This window comes from Helicoverpa armigera, chromosome 10 (assembly GCF_030705265.1).
Source record: "Helicoverpa armigera isolate CAAS_96S chromosome 10, ASM3070526v1, whole genome shotgun sequence".
NCBI classification, from domain to species: Eukaryota; Metazoa; Arthropoda; class Insecta; order Lepidoptera; family Noctuidae; genus Helicoverpa; species Helicoverpa armigera.
Window position 1 is genome coordinate 4,944,284 of NC_087129.1, and position 14,203 is coordinate 4,958,486.

The 14,203-nt window shown below is 37.3% G+C and overlaps 6 non-coding genes across 6 annotated transcripts; 5 read left to right on the top strand and 1 right to left on the bottom strand.

The window, feature by feature from the left end:
• Positions 1-330: 330 nt before the first annotated feature.
• Positions 331-419, top strand: Trnay-gua (transfer RNA tyrosine (anticodon GUA)). Its single transcript is given in 2 exon segments — positions 331-367; positions 384-419. It is a non-coding gene; the product is annotated as a tRNA-Tyr (tRNA).
• Positions 420-1,275: 856 nt separating this feature from the next.
• On the top strand, positions 1,276-1,364 carry Trnay-gua (transfer RNA tyrosine (anticodon GUA)). Its single transcript is given in 2 exon segments — positions 1,276-1,312; positions 1,329-1,364. It is a non-coding gene; the product is annotated as a tRNA-Tyr (tRNA).
• A 574-nt stretch (positions 1,365-1,938) lies between these two features.
• Positions 1,939-2,032, top strand: Trnay-gua (transfer RNA tyrosine (anticodon GUA)). Its single transcript has 2 exons — positions 1,939-1,975; positions 1,997-2,032. It is a non-coding gene; the product is annotated as a tRNA-Tyr (tRNA).
• A 615-nt stretch (positions 2,033-2,647) lies between these two features.
• Trnay-gua (transfer RNA tyrosine (anticodon GUA)) lies at positions 2,648-2,736 on the top strand. The gene is given in 2 exon segments: positions 2,648-2,684; positions 2,701-2,736. It is a non-coding gene; the product is annotated as a tRNA-Tyr (tRNA).
• A 69-nt stretch (positions 2,737-2,805) lies between these two features.
• Trnay-gua (transfer RNA tyrosine (anticodon GUA)) lies at positions 2,806-2,894 on the top strand. Its single transcript is given in 2 exon segments — positions 2,806-2,842; positions 2,859-2,894. It is a non-coding gene; the product is annotated as a tRNA-Tyr (tRNA).
• A 222-nt stretch (positions 2,895-3,116) lies between these two features.
• Trnay-gua (transfer RNA tyrosine (anticodon GUA)) lies at positions 3,117-3,205 on the bottom strand. Its single transcript is given in 2 exon segments — positions 3,117-3,152; positions 3,169-3,205. It is a non-coding gene; the product is annotated as a tRNA-Tyr (tRNA).
• Between the last annotated feature and the right edge of the window lie 10,998 nt (positions 3,206-14,203).

Below are 14,203 nucleotides of genomic sequence, written 5' to 3' on the forward strand. Positions count from 1 at the left end.
GTGCCTTTTGAAATATTCAACTTTAAAAAAAAAAATAGATATATTTTTTTACTTTCAAACTCAATCGACATTTGTTATGAAAAAATATTATTGACGGATTCATAACACAAAAGGTGTTGTACCCTTACCACGTGGCATTTTCTATTAAAAACCAATTGGAATGCACTACTAACTACGCATTTATAAAGTAAATAAACACAATTGGTCAAGGTTGCAACATGCGTTTGCACACTTTCGCCGTCGCATACGCACCGAAGTGGAGCACCTTTCGCCTCCAGCGATTGCTTAACATTTTACGAAGTAATCACATATTCTGCGCTTACTATCAAGCCTTCGATAGCTCAGTTGGTAGAGCGGTGGACTGTAGATGTGACAAAACTGATATCCATAGGTCGCTGGTTCAAATCCGGCTCGAAGGATTTTTTTTATATTTTACTACCCTTTTTTTTTAGCGACGTAGAATCATCAAATGACCCCTCCCGCTGTGGGTTAGCAGCGGTGAGGGAGTGTCAGACTCTTACTGACTAAAATCGTCGTGTTCCGTCATAGGCCTTTTATGTACCAGGGCCGCGGTATCTCTTTCGAACAACCCGCAGCCCCGGCAGGCCTTGGCCCTGCTGGGCCCCGCTGGGGTTGCTGACATCCCTTTGAGGAGCGCGTGGAACAACGCGCGCCGTCGACACGGGTCTGTCGTCTAGAAAGACAGAGGGACGATGAGCCACCCGAACTCACCGCCCACAGACCCACGCCTACGGTGGCCGGGAGTCATCTCGCGACACCCGGCGCCCATGGTGTCTACCTGGTCCAGTGCGGCGGCCGGGATGAGAGGTGCGAACTCTCTGGCGTTCCGCCTCCTCCTTCTCGAGCATGACCGCTTCGCAGAAGGAGGCGACGGCATCCCATTCCCTCTCGCCCCGGACCATGGCCTGAACCAGGGCCGGACGCGAGAGGTCGCCGCCGCCCAAAGCCTCGACGAGGACCCGGCGGTGCCCTTCCCATGCGGGGCACACCTGGACTGTGTGGTCCACCGTGTCCTCGGGGCTGCCGCACAATGGTGACACCCGGGCGCCTCCTCACGACCGATGCGGTGCAGGTACCTCCCGAAACAACCGTGTCCGGTGAGGACCTGCGTCATGCGGTACGTGAGGGCGCCGTGACTCCTCCCGAGCCACTCCTCAAAGAGGGGACTTACCGCCACGATGGTGGCGTGCCCTATATTTTACTACCCTCGAAATAATGTTCATTGAAATAGTTTTATTTATGAATCATATCAAGCCTTCGATAGCTCAGTTGGTAGAGCGGTGGACTGTAGAAGTGTTAGAATTGATATCCATAGGTCGCTGGTTCAAATCCGGCTCGAAGGAATCTTTTGCCATGAATAAGTTTATGTAGCTTACTAAGTAACGACAAATATTTCTTATACTTAACCACACCAATTTTTATATTGATTTGGGTAAATCTTTTCTAGGTAGAAATAACTGCAGTCTGTTTAAAAATCATGTGGCTAAAAAAGTTGATGAAGTAGATATTACTATAATCCAATAACAAAGACTGATTTTCCACGTCCTGAAAACTTTGAAGGAAAATTTTAACTGAAAAGAGTATACCCGAATAGAAATGAGTATATCTGCTTATCCAAAGTAATATCATTATTCCAAATTTCATCAAAATGGGGTTGGCCGTTTCTAGATTTAAGTTCCACATTTGCATCTATACCTCTAACAAGGAAGGATGACCACAGCATAAAAACAAATGGAGTGCTAAGGTTCAGCTTCTCCAAGCAATATGTGGAGGCTTAAACTAGTATTTCAATAAATAAGAGCACTCCATTTTCTAACTAATCCATGTCTTAACTGTACAGGAAGTAGAGCTCCTTTCACCTCAACACATTGCATAATGTGTTAAGACGTATATTTTTGTTTCAAATGCATTATCAAGCCTTCGATAGCTCAGTTGGTAGAGCGGTGGACTGTAGATGTGACAAGGCAAGGCTGATATCCATAGGTCGCTGGTTCAAATCCGGCTCGAAGGAACCTTTTTAAATTGGCTAACCTCATTTTAAAAGTTCTTTATTGGTTCTTTATTACAACTCAGCCTTTGATAAACAGCCAGTCGAATGGTGGGCTGTAAACGAGAAGTGTACAAATATTGGTATCGCGGTGCTAGTTCTAGCCCGACTAGAAGCCGTTTTTTATTTAAAAGATAACGATGTGATCTTACAAAGCCAAATATCAATAAGCCATGATTTTAATCAAAATAATGTATTTCTATTAATCCACTAAAATATTCACTGGGGATGCCGACACAGAGTATTGAACAAATGGAGAAATAATGTGCTAGAAGACACCACTTGTCCGTTAGAAAGGCATCCAATCAATCTGATTTTGATTACTGATTTGTGTAAAAAATATACTTGTTTAATTTGTATTTCAGAAGAAGAATTAATTTTGTAGTAGGGCACAATGTAGTAGTGCTTGGGCTAGTGAGCTCTGTGATAATGTACATATAAATGTTAGTGCACGTATGTACGTGCCTATGAGCACTCCATTTTATCACTATTGCGTATTACCTAAGTAGAGCACCTTTCACCTCAACACATTGCATAATGTTTTAAATTATACTTAATTTTTTAAAGTGCATTATCAAGCCTTCGATAGCTCAGTTGGTAGAGCGGTGGACTGTAGATGTGTTAGAATTGATATCCATAGGTCGCTGGTTCAAATCCGGCTCGAAGGAATCTTTTTATATTTCCCTACTCTTTTATTTATACTCATTGAAATAGTTTTATTTATGAATCATATCAAGCCTTCGATAGCTCAGTTGGTAGAGCGGTGGACTGTAGATGTGATGTGACTGTCATCCATAGGTCGCTGGTTCAAATCCGGCTCGAAGGAATCTTTATATTATATTTTTAATCCCCGTCGCAAAAAGAGTCTGTCTGTCTGTCTATGACCGTAGCTCTTAAACAAATGAACTGCTACGTCGGCAGTCCAACATTTTTTTTAAATAAAGTAACATAGCTTTTAAACAGCAAAAAATTTAGGTAAAGAAAACTTGACATACTCATTACTATATTAATTCAAATTGTCATAATAGGATAGTAAGCAACAAAAGTTTCCTTCGAGCCGGATTTGAACCAGCGACCTATGGATAACAGTTTTGACACATCTACAGTCCACCGCTCTACCAACTGAGCTATCGAAGGCGCATTATAGATAGTATAATTTCTACATCTCTTTACATAGTTAATTGCATACTTAACGATAAGCTGTATGTACTTAATCACGTCTGTCAATCAATTAATATAATTATGTAATAATGTCTGTCTATCAATCAGTTTTCGGTGTCTTTATCCCTCGGCACACTGATTAATAAATTGACTTTTAATAATTATAATTTTATTGCATTTATCGTTCTGGTACTTTATTTACTTATTGATAACGGATGAGTAGCAATGTTAAAAAACAAAAGGTAACATATCAGTACCTAGTGTGTTTTAAAACATTGCATTGAGTCTGCATGAACCATTTATTGCAGATAATTGACCTATTATGACCACTGTTACAATTTGTTGTTTATAATTATATCTCGTTGCTTACAAAAACATCGATAAAGAAACACATAAAAAATAATATCATTAGCTGCATAAAAATACTGTGATTGACTATAAAAGTTATCACCGTAATGTTATTGTAATTGGGAAATTAATACAATAATTTATACTGCCAACTATCAACTGAACAGTATTCAAACAAAAGTTTTGGTTTGCACGCATTTTGTTCAACCCGACGCGACGCCCGGAAGCGGTGACGCTGTCGTCTAGAGCTCAGACAACCCTTCAGTACTTACAACCTTCGCCTAAAAGGCTAAACACAATCACTACACCATACATTGAAACATTACACCCGCAGACTAGTAACGCCACTCATACAAAAACAGCAATGGAGTAAAGACATCGTGGAATTAAACAATTGAATGTTACAAACTTGAGGTTTAATCGTAGGTAATTTGAATAGAAACTGTCGCGGCGGCCGGCGATAGTCGAGCCGTTTCCGACCCGTCCCGTATCGGACGCATAGAACGACCCCTAACGAGTTCCCGAAGAATTCAACCCGTGACTTACATCATCTACTCACGTAATGACTTTGCAGTACAAATTGTAAACATCGTAGCCAAGTATTTTAATTGTAATGCACTTAGTGTGTCATGGTACTACGGTGGGCAAAAACTTCTTATTTTTAATCCCTTTCGATCAACGTGATCTTGTCAAGCTTTAAAAAAACAAATACCTAAATACAGGTAGGTACATTAGAATGTTTTAAAATAACCTCTGATTCATTAAAATGCCATTTTCCTTTTTAAAACACAATTTAATACGAGGAACATTTAAGTAACAGGTAACCATTAGTAGCACCTGCGAACTAATGATTCTCTCTCCGTCGGAATAACTTATCTGCATAAAAATGCTAAACTTATTTGGATTTGCAGTGAAGAAAACAAACAAAATTAATAAACTTTTTTGAATGTAATCTGAAGACTAGATAGGGGAAGTGAATTCAACTAGCCAGGAATAAATAAACCCTTGTCATCTATTATGAAAGATGTCTGGCGTCTTGACATAGATCTAGCTGGTTTGCTTCAACCAATTTATGAGCTGAAAGGTTACAAGCCACTTTATTAATAATACAGCCAGGTATCACAAATTCACGGTAAATTGACAGCAATCATATGAAAGGGCAGCTATAAAGATCAAACAGGCACTTGTCAAATAATTCAGGGGCGGCCCGCCACTTAGCATAAGGTCAAACTGACATTTGGAGCAGCATTTACGTCGCTGCCGATTCATAACATCGTAAGGAAACGTACGTCACGCAACACCGATTGTAGTGTTGGCTGGCAATTTCACTAAATACGTAAAGTTTTAGAAACTAGATATTGAAATTATTTTCATTAAATATGTATTTTAATTACTTCATTCGAAACAAACTACTTCTATTATAGAGAAGAGAAACTCTCGCACACTCTAGCAAAGCATTAACAATGTGGTAAATCAACACTTGTTTACTCATCTAAGTACCTAGGTATTCCCCAAAAACGACTACAATCTGCTTTCACCCAACTCCTTGATCAATACTCGACATATTGTAGTTTTAAAAATTTACTAATCCCTTTAAAATACCCTCCTGACTTTATACAACAGTGTCGATAATTCGCTTCACAACCCTATCGAGCCCACCTTTTAGCATAAACAGAAGGGTAGCAAGTACTTGAGACGGAATTGCCCTGTCAAAGCCTTTACTAAATTATTAATACGTAACTTTGGAAAGAATGCTTGATTTAATTACAAAAGTAATTTCTAACTGCTATTTCACACGAAACACGGTTAAGAACGTGCTAACTATTGCGTTTTGGTGAGGTCAACAATTTATTCTTATTATTAATTCCTATTGTTACGTCAACGTCGGATTTATGTTACAGTTATAAGTCATAATTAATAGGTGTATTAGGCTTTTTATGCTGTTGTTACTTGGTTCAGTTACAGGTTTATTTAGGGGCCATATACTACAAAATAATTGAGAATCGAGATGTATCAACCAATTTAAAATTAAACAAACTACCTCTTTAAAAGTATATCAAGACATTCTCTACCTATAGGTATAGAAGATGGTAACATCTTAACTGATCAGAAAAGTTTCGGAAAGGCTTAAAAGAAACTCAGGTGATCTGCCTAATCTGCTGTAAACTTACAAATCCATTTAAGTCGTATCAATCAAAAATACTTGCGCTAATTTACGGCCTTACCTAATTAAGTCAATCTGCCATTAAAGCCCCTTTCTTAGCGACTCGTCTGCCGTCTTCAGCGTATAAAACGCGCGAAAACCTAATGCCATTTCACGCCGGAGTAAACCTTTCTCTCGGAGTTAACGTCTATTTAAACTCGGCTTAACTTAATCGATCGAGAAGGCCCTTAATTATGGCTTTATCTTAGCGCCAATGAAGATCGAAGCTGGCGGCTCAGAGTTAACTTGAATTGGCAGAGTACACAATGTACTCATGTTATAGAAGACACGCTACAGTAATTCAAAACAACATTTCAACCTCATTTCTATGTAGATCATAAAGTAAATCAATTGGTCGGAATTGAAGATAACGCCATACGCCAAAATAGATTCTGATTCTGAAAATAACAATTTAGTCGTTGATCATCTTCTAAACGCTCTAATAAACCAGAGTGCACTGATAAACCATAAGGAGTCATTTTCCTTTCAATAAAATAACAAGTATTTATAAGATGACTACGAGATTCAAATACATGCCAACATTGACTGTCGAGAGCGGTTTGTCTATCCGAATTAGCGTTGAACCACTAAGCGGGAGTGTCGCCGCCATATTAATATTCATAATCGACGCTCCTTGCCGTTACGTTCAAACGTGGCTGAAGGCAGATACGTTAATCTAATACGACTTCTTGAGTGAAATTTATGTCACTAAGTACTGCATGTGTGGGAGTGGAATAACTCATGGTTCTTGATAAACAATAGTGTCTTGATTAAACACATACCGGCGTACCACAAAAACTTTTAAACGTCTGTTGAACACTTGTCTAAAAAATTACAGATTAAGACGTTGACATAAGGTCCGTTTTAAAGCCACACTTTTTTAGACAAGTGTTCAACAAGTGTTTAAGTTTTGTAGTAAGGCTGTGTAGGTTTATGACTTGTATAAAAAATAATAATATCTAGTCTTTATTAGGTGTTTGAGTACCTTCAGTGAATTCTAAACAAAAGAAAATCACAATATCTGAAAAAATCTCCCGCAGTTTCTATGACTTGCATTTTGGCGGAGCGCGATGCCCTCTGGGACCACAAACCCTAATTATGTCTGAAACAATACTCCACCTTATTTTTACCCATTTTGTGCTCAATCATAATTACCTGCGCCTTCCTAAGGGAAACATTGTTACGGAAAATCATCGCAGTCTTCCAGCCGTTTTATTATTATGAGAAAAAATATTTACCTTTGAGATTTCCAGCGCGCATTAACGTAACACTTCTTGTTTCAAAACATCGTGTCGCTAAAAAAACATTATGCTCTTAACGTGTCACATTAGTCGTTTATCTTAAAAGAATATATATATGTTGTCTTCCGTGAAAACTCGTGAAAATAAAAGCTTTCCCAATAACAATGACGTCAGAATTCCAATAAGCCTTGTCCATTAAACAGTTCGATGTTTAAGTCAATATATACACGCGATGAATGTTGTTCGCAATAAAGAGCCTTTGAATCAAACAACAGCTCAATAAAAGCGAACGCAATTACCTGCGTCTCGCATATTTATCTTTTTCCGCGATATAAATGCTTTGTGGGGCCCCAACAATGGCTGCGGGGCGGGAAGCTTTATAATTTTTTAATTAATACCGTCGAAAATATCAAAGTCATTGGCCATTCTGCCTACTAGTGGGGAATGCTATTAAATTTTGATAAAGTTTTTTCATGAACCATAAAGCGTTCCACTCTTTTAGGGTGCACTTTGGTCACCCCATTGTCAAATAAATACATCTATCGGTAGCCGTAATTTTAATTAAAATTCTGCCTTATTTGTTTCATATCGAAAGGGTTTATTGACTTTGTACATATTTTTGCATGTATTACGCGAGTTCCCTTAGAGACATTAATTCAGGAAAATAACAAGCAAATCTTCTGATCACCCAATAGGAAACCATTACATCATCTAAAATCGTTTCACCCTCAAACAATTATCCTTAACAATATCACTCGAATATTTTAACGACTTGCCGTCAAAATGATTACAATCTTCACCCAAAAACAAAGTTAACTCAATTGAAAAATGTGTTACAATTAACAGGAGATGTGGAGCGGGGAACCCTTTAAACCGACATTTTCCTGCGGGTTTTCCTACTGAATGATTTTCACGGTGACGACACGACAAAGCCGGCCCGCTCTGACAAACTGACGTGAGCTTCCAATACGATAACTTCATTAAACACGAAAGAATGTAACCGATCTTTCAGTGTTGTGTTTGCACATTATGGTAGTTGTACAGGAGGAATTTCTTTACTCATTTTAAATCCTACATTTTGGTTTGGTTTTGGTTTGTAAGGAGATGTTGCTAAGCAACTATTGTCTACTTAACAGCGATGTTGTCAACTTCCAACACTATATTGAAGAACCTGCGCCAATCAATAGACATAATTACACTAGAACCAGCGAGTAACCCCTCAACTATGAACTACTAAATCTGATTCTATTCTAATCCCTGACTATTGTTAATTATTTCTACATAGACTATGCCTATTCTCGTACTAAACTTAAGTACATGTTACTAACATTAAAAGACGTTTTTAAAATATTAAAAAGTTCACAAATAAAAGTAACACCTCTAACTTTACTCACATTATGTCAAACCCTTACGGATTAAGCATTAACATTTACGGTCAAAGGGAAATCGATGTCCGAATGTCTGATAAAATTTTATTACACCCAGTGACCACCGAAATTAGCGTCATTGGGCTACGTTCATGCAAATTGCCCCCTCCCCTTCCCTATAGAAATTTACTGTAGGTAATTGATTTAATAGTCTTCTTTGTTCACGATTAATGGACGGACACATTTTGAGTCGAACGCCGAACCGCCTATTGAATACGATTTCATTAAATTTAGAATTGGCTTGTTTTATTGTTGAGCGAGTTATGACGGCGATTTGGATTCTTTGCTGGAAAATATGACGATTATCTTTACTAATTTCTTCTATTAATGAATGAATAATATTATAGAAGAAACCCTTTTCTTATTATAGGGAGCTACCTCTATAAATAATCAGAAATCAACCTTAATTCATACCGCATTCACAAAAATTAAGTGAAAATGTTTACATGCAAAAAAGTAAATGCATCTGTTTGCAATCAAAAATACAATTTCCGGTTAATTTTAAAGAATATATTTCAGTGTTGCAAGTCAGCTTTATAATTACGGCGTGCACGATAATATCTGGCAACACACTTGCTAGTGACGTGCTACAAAGACTTTAAAAGTAATAGTTAAGCACCACACTACCAATCTAATGCTTTCGTGTGTTCCGGTTTTAAACACATTTAAACACCCCTTGTACTAGTTTAAAGTTTGTAAGTGGCAAAAAGAACAATTTCTAAAGTAGTGTTAGTGAAGTAAGAACCTTGATATTTTGTGGTATTACTTAACTTAAGCAAATAAAAGTTACAAATTCTGAAAACCCCTTAAAAGTTAGACAGACATTTTTTTAAAGTGGTTTTGAATTTAGTACCTAATTAAAAACCATATTTTTTTATTTCGTTTAAGTATTTTAGTTTTTACATAGATATAAAATACCAAACTCTTCTGTTAGTGGCATCACGTTTCTATCACATATCTAACTTAGTTTATCGATGCGAGTTCGAAAGGAGGAAGTGCGTGATTTCAACCGCACAAACTAAATTATTCAAAATACGCAGACGTGTTTACGATAACAAACATTGCATTGAGAGGAAAATTTTGGATCTCACTATCATACTCTACCCTTTACCCTCGCTAACTTTTTTTCATTCTCGATGTTTTTACGAATGCACGAGCGTGTATCTAATTCTAAAAATAAAGAGAGAAAAGTAGAAGTATGACGACATTACATATTACTTAGTGATATAATGATATTGCTTAACATGAAGATATTGCTTAACATGAGAAGAACTACAAAAACTTGGCACTTTCATACGCCAAAAGGACAAACATGAACTCCAACACTTGGCTGTATGTTTTCTTAATCCACAAAGCGTAGTTCACGGGCGACAAAACCGCGATATGAACAACTCACAACAAAAGGGCTGTTACGTTTTATTGCGTGCAATCGGCGCCAGTAAACTCCAGATAGTACTCCTGCCAACAATTAAAGGGAGAAGATAAAGCCAACGGATTTTCACGACTCCTTTACCTAATAATATAAAGATATCTCTGTTAATTAGCCTGCTTCATGGAGTTTTGAGACTTACTTCAAATTAAGATTAAAATTGTGATTCTTTGAAGGATGCAGACTAGGTAAAATAATTCATTTGTTTCGTCACTTTTAATCATCGGATATATTTGTTTTGAGTATTAGTATCGCTGATTAAAATTAAACCAGGAATACAAAAGGAGTAACTATACATTTAGGTCTAAAGTTTGACTTAGCTTACTCCGTGTTTATTAATAGGAGGGTTTGTGTATAAGGCCGTCCTGCAGTAAATTATGTATTACAGGGTGTGACTCCGTTGATTTTCTTTTTTAAAATTCATGCTGCGTTAGAAATAGGCAAAAATTCAAGCGTATAGGTGTCGATTTCATAGGGCTTTGTGAAAAAAATCTCCGTTCTATATGCGGAACGCACCGCAATCTGATATGGCGCGTGCCTCGGGATTCGCGGTTACAGATACTAGTGTTGATTTATATTTTGACAATACATCGACGTGTTTAAATCACAATCGTATAAAATTGTGGTTTTATTCGCATCCATGATTCGGTTATCGAAATAAAATAAATTTAATTCGGTATTTCTTCACGATGTGTTTAACGGTCAAAGTTAAGCCATTCGAATCCAATTGTGAGAATTTTCAGTTAATGAAATCCTTTTCTGTGTATACTTAATTAGTTTACTTGTTTTAGCGTAAGATAAATACCGAGTATCGATACGTTTGTGCAACAAAACAGCACTAGCGCGAATAAAATCGAATAGAATCCGTCAATAGCGCGAATTGGTATTTGCACGGTACAGGGTTGCTTCTGCGTGAGCTAGCGCGCCCGCAATCGCGTCCCGCTGTCAACACGCTCCCATTGTATTTAATATTTTCACCCTTTTTTTATAAATCCTTTGATTTCGATATGCGGGTGACGTACTGCACAACCTAAAGTAAGATATATCTGCATTGAAAGTACAAATAACAATAGACATTACATCTCATTTTCTTAGTTGCAATACCCTTACTAGTCTGCGAAGATTTATTTATTTTTCTCTCTGTAACGTGAACCTATTATAATGGCGTGGGCAATTACATTGCACATTAGTCTCAGGCCGCAAAACACACGAACAGTTCAACAAAAACAAACGTGAGGATTGCCTCTGAGAGCTGATAATTTGTCAGGTGCGACGCGCTCAAAGAGTTTTGCTGAAGATACGACGTTGCTATGAAAAAAAAGTTGGACACCAATCGTTTTTTTTTTGTATTTTCGTATCCTTAGGTACGTTTAGAAACATTATCTTAGAGATTGAACAGAAATTACGAACTAATTTCACAACGGTGCTTAAGAATGTATTGTATAAGATTAAAAGTAGGTACAACACACAACTGGATAAATACTTGTCATTCCTAAAAACTGTGGCCATAGCCTACGAACTACACCCATATGTAACTTACCTACTCAATCTAAAATATATATGTGCCCCTTTATGTCAGGAATTTAAAAGCGGTAAAATTTTAAGAAAAATTAATGATTATAGTCCTAAACTTATGAAAACTAAAAAAATCAATAAATTAAAAATTTAATGTTACACGTAGGCACAAAACTACGTGCATAGTTATTCTTTGGCTTGTTGCGTGGGAACACTCCACACGGTAGCAAGGCGGCCCCGCTAACGTCTTCTTCAAGGGGGATGAAATATCTAAACGCGAGTCTCTTAATGACTTTCATTTATTTCTCTCCCGAATCTCGTACTGAACGCTGGTAATTATTGCGTTTCCAGTAGGGTTATTAAGTTTTGCTCCGGTTAAAATGAGAAATGGCCACATTTATTCGATGTTCAACTTGATACCTTTGAGCGTCGAAGGGCTGAAAATTTAATTTTAGATGATGATATTATGACGTAATTATTTTAATTGTGGTGCGCCTTGGTGGTATTAAAATTGCGCTTCGAATTGAGACGTTATCTTTTTATGATTTGTGGTAACATTTTGTCTTAGATTTTACCTTCAAGCAGAGATAAAAAAATATTGAAATAGAGAAAAAATATTGAATATTGAAATAGAGAATATAAAGAAATATTGGTTAGATATACATATCTAAGTAATGTTTCTCCAAAAAGTGTGTAGATAGATATATATCTCATTCAACTCAACAACTGAATTAAGCAAAGCTTATCGGAATCTACATAAATAAATCAGAGCTATAGGTAATCGAGTGATGTGAAACAAATGGCTAACTTAGTACAGATTAGATCGGGCGAGCGACGCATCTAATTGTCCGCCCCTAATCCGGGATGGCGGCAATCTATCAGTTTCTTTCCCCGGCTGTCCCCCAACTCACTTGTAAAGACTTACTCAACAACTTTGTTTGTGAGTTTATAGGAGTGATCCTTTCTATAGACAGGATAACGTTTATTGTAAGTAAATTGACACGTCAAAATAGGAATATAATCTTGGTCAAAGAATAAGCGTGGTTGGGTAAGTTGAGATCAAAACATTTACTGTACTGACTAGATACATTTAAGAGATTACACAACAGAATGAAGAATTTTGTCGCCTTGTCTACCGCATACATTCTACGGGGCATAAATTCCATGTGTACTATGATAATGACGTCAGTATTTCATTGTCAAGCGCCGATACAAAGTTTGGAAGCGTTCTCATATTTTGCGCGAAGCTCGAGGCGCTTGCAAATTCTGAACTTTGTCGAGATAACACGCCTCGGCTAAGCCTACCGTAATAAGCCCCTCCTTCGAGCCTCCAGTGTTTACTTTTGGGCGTGTTGTTGTTTAACAGCCTTAAATATTTATTATATAAACCGTGTTAAGGCTTTTAAAGCAAATTCTTTGTTTACTGGCTTGACATAAACATGTTTCAATTTTGAATTATTAAGCGTCTGTTGCACGATCTTCTTGAATTCAAAGTACGAACTAGGTTACTCCCCATTTAACACTTAATTCATTTTCATTCACAGATTGATACTTAAACAAAATATCTTCAGGAACAGAATGCTCTAACCGCGTTCATGAAAAACGGCTAACAAAGGACTTACTAGAACTCACTTTAATTGTTTATTTAGCGTTGGTGAGCCTGTAACACCATGTCAAGTACCTGTAGCATATAACATGAGTGTGTAGTGTAACACGTCACGCCAGTCATCTGAGGCAGGCGAGCGATTTGCGCCTGTCGACAAGTTATGCGTCGCGCGCGCTTTACACGTTGCTACCGAATTTCTTATTCAAACTAGCGGTAAGATGCTCTACTGAGGATTTTGTAGACTGCTTTATAATATCTAAGCCTGAATAACTGGTACAGCATGTAGTAACTATGTACCTATTGTAAGTAATGTTTAAGAACTTACCTACTTGAAGATGGCAAGCAACTGTACTTTATTACATCCATATCTTTGTTTTAATTCTTTATACACTACATTTCTTTGGATACTTAATTCATATCATTATGTATGTTCCTACTTGGTTAACCAGGTTTTAAAGAAAACCCATATCAAGTTGGCAATTTTCATTTCAGTAGGTAGCTATAAGTAAAATCTGCTTAATAATCAAGAAGCAATATCAAGTAAAGTAGAGCATACATTCTAATCATACTCTCCATACACTAGCCTCAACTCCAAATGCCCGGAGGCGTCCTCGAGGCACGAATGCCAAGACAAACCAAAATCTTATCAAACGCCGCCATGTTGGTTTCGTTAATAAGCAAAACTGCACACAGGGGCGGCCATAGCTCACCTGAAGGCTGTTTGTGGAACATAGCAAACACTAGCACACCTGTAACTTACGAACCATGAATTGCTTGACGTTTACAGTACCCAGTCCGAATGTACGGACATTATTTATTAGCCAGTTCAATTGTTTACTCGGTTTAGTGAACCTGTAGGGATCGGTCGAGCTGCTCTTATAACCCACAGTAGGGGAATGTCTTAATGTTTTTTTGTTTGAACGGTTTACGAAAGGGTGGAGATATCGAGTAGATACTAAAAATTAAAATCAGAACACAATAAGAAACCACAAGAACGAACTGAAGCCACAAAATGTCTTTAAAACCCTTTAGAAGTTAAAAGACTTTTTCATTAATATTTCTTCGATAAGTTCTTTATGTTTGACAAGATTTTTTGTTCCTATCGTCGTAAATTACGTTTAACAAAGCGTGATGTTTAATTGGATGTTGAGAATTGTGACAATTCATCCCGCAGCCGACACTTTGCGCAGAAAATTTCGATTAAA